Source organism: Leptosomus discolor, chromosome 1 (genome assembly GCF_034619465.1).
Source record: "Leptosomus discolor isolate bLepDis1 chromosome 1, bLepDis1.hap2, whole genome shotgun sequence".
In the NCBI taxonomy this organism is placed as follows: Eukaryota; Metazoa; Chordata; class Aves; order Leptosomiformes; family Leptosomidae; genus Leptosomus; species Leptosomus discolor.
Window position 1 is genome coordinate 71,433,301 of NC_141391.1, and position 8,894 is coordinate 71,442,194.

Genomic DNA, 8,894 nt, shown 5'->3' on the forward strand with positions numbered 1-8,894 from the left:
ACAAAGCCACGGATGAAATGCAAAGAGTACATTTATTCTCGTTACCTCGTGAACTGGGGGATCTCCGCAGCAGCAGCTGGGCGGAGGCACACAAGCGGGGTCACAAGCACCACGGAGCTCCATCATTGCTAGATAGTGAAAAAGCTTTCAAACCCGCTGCTTTTGCCTGTGTATCAGGGATTTTTGCAGGCGTAGTTTTCCACTGTGCTTTGATTTTTCCCACAGTAGGGCAGGAATCTCATGTTTGATAAGGTGCCTCCAAGTCCATCACAGGCCTGTGTTATCTGAGCACACATGTTCTACTTGTCAAGCACACAAAACTAAACAGAAATTAGTGTGATATATGTGGGTTTTGACACCCCAGCTGCAAGTCACTTGAGTGCGTTTACAATCTTCCTTGCCGATCTTCCATTATTCTCCCACACTAATGCAACGTGTCAGTGCCACCTTTGGAAGTGGATTGCAGCAGAGCAGTGACGTGGCTTATCTTTCTGCAGCTGAGGAGGTGTTCAAAGAAGGCTATTTCTGAGCAAATGAAGACACTGGACTTGGAGGTAGCATTTGGTATATTGCGTTTTTCCAGCATATTTGCTGTGAAGTCCTTTTTCCATCGAATGGCAGAAAGCATCTGCTTGCTTTATTTGATGAATGATATATAACCAATGAAGGGAGAACGTTACCCGCGATAAATAGTTCAATCCTTTTGAGTTACGCGTAGAAGGAAATCAGAGTGAAAGCATTCCCTACCCTTAGGTAGGGAAGGGATGGAATTTGCCTGGGATTAATTTAGATCATTGCCTTTCATTACCACAAACCTTTTGTTTTCCTACATCCTCCAGTAGATTTGTTCAGCTTTTGAGATCACTTGTCTTCCCCAATTTATAATAGTGACAACTTTCCCTTTTCATATCTACTCACCTCCTTTGGGCATATGCATGTGGCTGCAGTAGCCACATTTTTGTTTGATCTCCCTCTCAACCCCACCCTGAACACTTTGTATCACCAAACAATCCTGGAGCCCATGGAACAGATTCCTTTCAGAAAAGACAAAACTTAGAAGAGAAGCTCCCGCTGCTTGGCCATGATGTCAACAGTACCTGACAGCAGTTCATCTGAAATAAAGTTTCTTGAAACATGTGTTGTGTGGACACTGGGTCCTCCACACCCACTGATTTCATCTGCAAAAATCAGGGCAAGTGTTGCCCTGATTTTCTTTAGGACAAGTGACAATGGCAAACAAACATAATTGTTACTTCTGTAAAGGAAATTATAGAATTCAGTAATCTTGTGTTTTACCTGCTCCTGGTAAATCATCCCTTCTACATGAAAAGAGACTATAGCCCCATCGTGTCTCTAAGACATCCGGAAGTGTTTTTAGGGCAAAACTATGTGGTTTGTAGCCACAGTCTTATTTTTTGGTTTTGGCTGCAATATGTATTCATCGTATATCTTGTTCATCTGAAACCGAAGAGGACAAATAAAAACCTAACAGAATTTTAAAGACCTTTACGTATATTTTTCTGCCATTTCTACTTTAACCTTTGTTGCACAAGATAACAGAAAAAGACATTAAGAGTATCATTGTACATACAAAACTTGTAAAGCTACAAGAAAAAATACCAAGAAATATAATTGCAGGTAATTATTTAGATACAGTTAAAGCTGCATGAAGCAGTCTGTTTTGATACCTGTCATCCCAAACCAGAACACTAGAAATGTCAAGGCCATCTAAATGTGCTTGCAGTGCTGACAACGTGTAATTCCATTTTACTGAGCCATCTCGCTTTAATGCTGAGCAACTCGCTTAGCATTTACATCCTGCAGACACCCATTTTACAAGAATTTCTCTGGATTTGTAAGTAATCATCAAACATGGTTGTAATCACACATCTTGCAGTTACAAACTGTTCACCAGTAGAGCACAGGACTTAATTTGTACTTCTAGCAGGTTTCTAGCAGAAAAGCCAGGCACACTTTTTATGGCAAAATCTATCCTTTTTTCCCCCAAAGAAAATGATTCACTGGTTTTCATGCTTCCAACAAATTTACTTTCTCCTACTTTACCTGCAGGTTAGAAGGCTTAAAACTCAGCTGGGGGAATTCGTCTTGGCAAAAAACATTACAGAAATGGGACATGGGACTGACTGGTAAACAAAGATCTGTTTTCAAGGTCATAACCGTGAGCACCGGCAAAAGTCAGGTGGAGTTTAGTTTTGCAAGGTAAATTAAAACAGTTAATAAATATTCTCTAGCTATAAAAATGACCAATGAAATGGAAATTCAGTGCAATCAGAATCAGCAAAAGAATTACATGTGGCCACAAAACCATATTAATCCTCCCTTCTCCTTTGAGAAAGGTAATGGCAACTACGGGCTAATAGAAATAAGTATATAAACCAGGAAATTACAATTACTAAGGAGAAAGCAAAATTCTTAAGTTTTCTGGATTATCCTGAATCCCAGAGTAACTAGTGTATGAAGTTGCAGGCCCAATAGCTAGTAATCTCAAAGCATGGCAAGAGCCACTGCAAGAGACGGTATCTTTCTTTGGGCCATCTAAATTGCTTGGAAGAACAGACAAGCTTTTTTTCAGAAAAAACGTTCTACAGTCTTTTTTTTTTAAATGTATATATTATAGGATAAATGTATATATTATAGAATTATAGAACAGAAAATCTTTTATTGAGGAAGAAATATTCAAAACCAATCAAACCATACGCTGCAGGGTATGCAAAACTTTTTGATTCAGAACGGTTAAGATGAGAGTAGAAAATTGGAAATGGAGAATACAAACGTAATGTTGCAGCATTCGGTTACATCACATTAGTCTGTTGTTTTGTTTTGATATCCTTAATGCCTTCATCTTGGAAACCGATTATCATGGTAGAGCGGAGAAAGCTGAGGTGTATTGCAAAACCAGAATTGCAAGGCTGACTGGGAAGCCAGCTAGTGAAAGATGACAGCATGCTTGAAAAGGGAAGAGCCAAGGTGTGGCAGTGGTTACTGTCACAGAGGGAACTCACCAGGGATCAGCCCTTGCCTTCATATAGATGTTTTCATCAGCACTGTCAGCACAAAAAAATAATTGAATTTTTCCTATGTAATTTGCCAATGGCACAACAGGTGGAAGAGAAGTGTGTGACCCAGAGGCCTGGCTCATAACGACGTTTGTTCATATGCTCCTCCTGCACTCAGAAATTACATCTTTTTTTTAAAAAAAAAAAAAAAAACAAAAACCACAAAAATAATGGTTTGCTATCCAGAATCACAGACTAAGGAGAAGAATTGAGTGTCAAAAGTCCCATGACTCACCAGTATGGTATATCTATTTAAAATAAAAATAGCAAATGCTGCCTTAAATCAGGTGAACTGTTTCCGATAGAGTTAGAGAAGTACCTAAGACACCTGTAATGCACTGATGCAAATGCACATTATAGATCCCAGTGAGAAAGCACTCAGACTCCATGGGATATCGATTAAAATTTGGTTTATTTGAGACAACCTGAGAAGGTAAAAGGAGATGGCACAGATAATCTTGTGTCTCTTCAGGTGCTGGGAACCTGGAGCTGTGCAGCATCAGCCAGATCTCTAGTCAGGGCATGGCATGCTGCGCCAATCCTGTCTGTGGGGAGATTTGCCAACACTGAAGCCTTTAGGTTTTTACGAGTTGTTCTTAGAGGTAGACAACATCAACCCTGCTGTCAAGCAAAGGATGCTGTAGGAAAACAGGCTGTTTCTCTTCAAGGTAAGCTGAGACATGAAGGTGGAGTCATCATCAGGTGCCAAGTGGGAGCTGCCTACAGGCTTCTCCATTAGGGTGAGCTGGTTCAGGTTGTCCTGCAACCATGTGGTAGGTGCAGCACAGATCAAGCCTGCGCCTGCTCACATCGCCTCTCACATGGATCACTAACTCCTCTGTGCGCACGCGTCTTCCGTTTAGGAGCCTGACAACGCTGTTCAGGGTACCGGCCCACCTTTGGCTGAAGTGTTGTGCACTCTCCTGGTCAACATGTTAACAATTTTGAAGAGACTTCTCATGGGAGGAGGATTACTAGTATAGGGAAAATGAGAAGCTTACCTTTCAGGAAGGATTAAGTTAATTTGGTTTGTCTAGGTTAAATTGAAGACAGACTACAACTGCTGTCTATAAATAATACATCCGCTGGATACCAATGAAGGAGAAGAACAGTCTCAGCTGTCAATTAATACATTAAAGCTACAAATTCATAAGTTTCTAAGAATCAAATTGAATGAGATTCTTGAACAGCAGTAATGGAGATAAGAAGCCTAGCTACTTTGTTAGGATTAAGCAAGATAAATCACTAAGAGAACAATATAACTGAACACCTGAGATGGGAATGAATTCTCCAAAGGGCAGAGGAAGCCCCTTTCTATCCTGTGTTCCCCAAACTCAGGCCTTCTGGGTGCTATATATACATTGCACAGCTATACACAACTGAGTTCTTAGTCATAGACAAGGAAAAAATTGCATTTATATTTAAATGCACGTGACACTTACTGGCAGAAAGTCGTGTCTAGCAGGCTTGAGATGAAGCCCTCTCTAAAAACTGGAGAGCAGAGTGGGGGCTTACAATTTAGCTGGTGAAAAGATAACACAGGAAATACCAAACAAAATTCTCCATAGGGTCATCTCCTGAAAGTCCTCACAATTGCTTACTTTGTTAAAAAGTTCTTAGCAGTCCTAGGAGTGTGTATTGCACTTTATCTGTGTGATTATGCAAGCATACTCGCTTCTGCAGGCAAAGATACCGGGTTTAATGCCACGGCACACCATCAGTCTTTAAAAATATGTAGAGTAATGCTTCCGTCTTGCAACAGCTAAAAATGCCAGTGCAAGGAGTCCTGCAACCAATCAACTGCAAGGATTTTGAGCTAAACCAGCAAAGGAAAAGAAAGACGTGATGAAAATATTGCATGTCACTGGCATTTTCAAGCAAATGCAAACCACAGAAATTTAGGTCTCCTTAAGCTGCCTAAAGAGAGTTCTCTGGGCGATTCATAGAGTCAGATCTCCCACTTGTGATGCAGTTTTTTGTTACTTAAAACTAGTCAAGAAATTATTCCAGATTCTTTGCAAGAACTCCACTGTAGGTCAGTAAAACATGTGAGCTTCTTCAGTAGAAGCAAAGGAACAGAGCATTTCAGTTCACTTACTGGGGGGAAAAAAAGTCTTAGAATCAAGTCCTTGGTACACCTTTAATGCTTTCTTTCTATCCTTATTAATTATATTTAATACATGCCTTAATTTTTTCTGCTTTTTATTAATATTCCTTTTAGAAGTTCATCTGTCCAAGTCTTCACATAAATTGTTCTCAGTTACACTAGTGGAATTAGGCGTAACTTTGTTCTTCCTGACTAGGGAAGCATTCACTATTTTCATAACTTAAATTAATTTGAAGCAATGTGTGCTGCAACATGGCCAGTACGTCAAGCAAAGCAATGCTTGTAGCTTTTTGTCTGCATTTCTGTGATATTTGCAGGAGCAAATCATCCACCACCTCCTGCTTAAAAAGAATTTGTACTGTGCTGCTGTCAGCAAGGAAGTTATGCTTATAGTGATCCTCTTCCTAAGGGGAAGCAACAAATGCATAGGACGTTCAAACACACAGTAATTTACAGCCTGAACCCTTGCCTGCATTTTAGACAGGCGTATAGTACAGATTAGGCCTGAAGAAAACCAAAAGCATTATCAATACGGGTCTTGAAAAAGATTTTGTTTGTGAAACTTCACATGAAAATGCTGATACAGTCTAAATATAGAATTAGACTTACTGCTGCTGGTTATACAGAAGTTGACGAAAGTTCTTGGATTCTGAAAAACAACTAATGTGAGAGTTACACAACTATATAAAAACTCAGTTCAGAACTTCTCTAATGGCTTTCTTATCTGCTTATCTATCTTGTGTGAAAAAACAAGCCCAGGATTAAACTAGCAAGTAAACAGAGCTGGCATTACTTGAACCAGAAAGAGGGTCAGAAATGGTACTCAGTAACAGCTTTCAAGAAGTTCAAAATAATCAGAATGCAAAAAGTACAGACCAAACTGAAAACTTCTTTATAAGCTCCTTTTATCTATTAGGACTGAAAATCATCTGTAAACCCTAAGCTAAGCACATTATCCCCTCTAAACTCAACGTGAGGTCTCATGCGAGACCAGCCCCTACAGCCCCGCTGCCAAGGCTCTGGCTTTCCCGGAGCAGATTAGAGAGTCAGGGCTTGCCCGAGGAGACAAGCAGAGAAGGCTGCCTCTCCACTACTGCTGATTAGCCCTTCACATTTCCTCCATTTGAGGTGTCCTGCATTTCCCCCAGCTCCTGAGGAGCTGCAGCAGAAGGTTGCTCAGTGGGACACCACTGGGGACCACGCTGGTCCCAGAGAGCGTGGCAGCAGCCTTGGGGCTGCTCTAGCTTCACCTCACTGCAAGGAGAGGACAGGCCAGAGCAGAGCCAAGCTCACAGCTCCCATGGTTAGTGCTAATGTGGTGCCAAGACCGGATTAACACAATGGTTAATGGGACCCTTTCCCCCACACACATTCAGCAGCCTGAATGAAGATCTAACGTAGAAGTCTTGTTTAAGACAATTCAAGACTGCCGCTTGCCGTTGTTCATTCTCAGCACAGTTTAGTGGAAGAATGAGCAAAAAAAACCCCAGCAGTATTGTAAGAAAAAAATATGTAGTGCCTTTATTGAATTAAAAAGTGGACCTTTCTTCAAAGTGCCTTTACATAACACACATGAAAACTTTAGCATCATTTGTATAAATATATCAAAAGGAACAAGTATTTTTTTAAAAAACAGTATTTTTGGCTCAGTAAAATAACTTTCCTATCCCTAAAGGTAGGGATAACAAGTAGCAGTTTTTCATTCAATCTATTCCAGTCAGAAAAAATAATTCAGGAGGCCCAAGGTCACTGGAACTCTGTTGGCTGGCCTGCATATTGCGAGCTGTCAAGGTGGAAGCACAAAGTCAGTATTATACCCTAGTCCTCAGAGTACAGATACCATACTTCCAGTGTCTAGTCTTCACATTTGATATAGGGATCTTCTTACAGAAGATTTCTGTGACCAAACTGTACAGCTTCTGTCCTACTAAATTCTTCTATCGATGTGAAACGTAACAATTAGCCTTGCTCAGATGGAGCTCAGTAACTTCAGATGAATCTCCAGGCTCTTTTACTCTACAACAGGCTGTCACTGAACACACACCGTATTTAAAAGCAGACTGTGTGCAACAGCTAAGTGAATGTGGCACTTCATGACCAGAACTGATCCTCCCTGGATGCTAAAACACAGAACGAGAACAGAATACAAACATGTGCATTGGTCTATACATACATGACATTCATCAATAAAACACTCCAGTACCATGACAGTTTGAAACAGTCTGATGTTTCAAATGCACTTTTTTCCCCTCCTATCCTGAAATGAAGGGATTCCTATTCCATTCTGGCCAAACACACACTCAGCTCACAAACCCCAGAAGGCACTGTCTCTCAGAAGCAGAGTTTAAAGTTTCCAGCATACACCAAGGTAAACAAAGCATTTTAGGTGGGAGAGGAACCTATTGCCACTGGTTTTGTCACTTATCAGGCAGAACACAAGGGTCACATCACCCCACATTCACTGGGCAGTTCTGTGGGATGGCAGCTCACACTATCAGTTTCGTTTCACTGAGGATGGAGGCATAAGAAGACAAATGCTTGAGCCGCTGAAGGAGAAAACGCCAACACTTCAGTGTCAAAATGAGTAGATGAATTCTGAAGGATGCAGAACATGAGTTTTTTTCAGATGAAAAAGCGGAGATATGAAAGAACCAAGTCAAAGGGAAAATTTCTGCCTAGTACTGTATTAGCAATGGCCTTCAAGGACAACTTGGAAAGTGATGGAGTCTGACACAATAGTAAGTTGCTTGTTCCAAGATAACGGAGCTGCTGGAGTTTGAATGGGAGGAGAGCGAAACGTGCTGCAAGTGAGAAGCTGATAGGACACACACACACAGAGAAGAATTCAGAGCTGCAAGCAGCAGTTAAAGGCATTAACAGTCAAATCCTGAAGCTTCCATATACAATTAGATCTCATAACTTAAAAATTTAACTTTCAAGGACAGATTCGAAAAGCACAGGCGATTTGGCTCTCATATCTGCTCCTATAAAATTCATAGCTATAAACATGGCATTAAACAGATTTGATATTTTTTTTAAATGAATCGAATCAATCCCCTCCCCCCCCAAAAGAATTGATCATTACAAACTACATAACTTCAAAGTTAACAATTGTGGCATACATAAAATTGCTTAAAAAAAAAAAAAAAAAAAAAAAGAGAGAGACAAAGAGAAAGGATTCAACATGCATAGCAAGTTTTAACAACTTCCTTTCCCAAACAGCTGTTTGGATGCTGCAACTCCAGCCTCAACACACTCAGCCCCAGCCAAATTCAGAGTCACCTGCGATTCCTTACATCACCAGGGCAGAGAGAAAGGAGAAAAGCAAGCAGCTGCAGGGGGTAACACAGGGCATCTCTCTCTCACTTTAAGGAGTACAGGGCAACAATGCTGTTTTAGCTCTATTTTTTAAACACATCTGGAGCCAAAAAGCACGGTCCTACCACCTCTTTTCTTTTCCCATTGCACTCTGACCCCTCCGGGAACCAGATAAACTCACTGATCTGGGAGAAAACTATCCCAAGAAAAAGAATGATTTCTGCCACGTGAGCCTGTTCAGCCGGCTTCAGCTTTCGGAGCTGACAAATGCCAGAGCCAGCACCCTGGCTGGGAACAGGAGGGAAGACCTGCTCTCCTTCAGCAACAGCAACCCATGAGAAGTGGGTGCCCTGAAGCCCCTTGATGTGGCCTTTAAGGAAAGGCGGATGAAG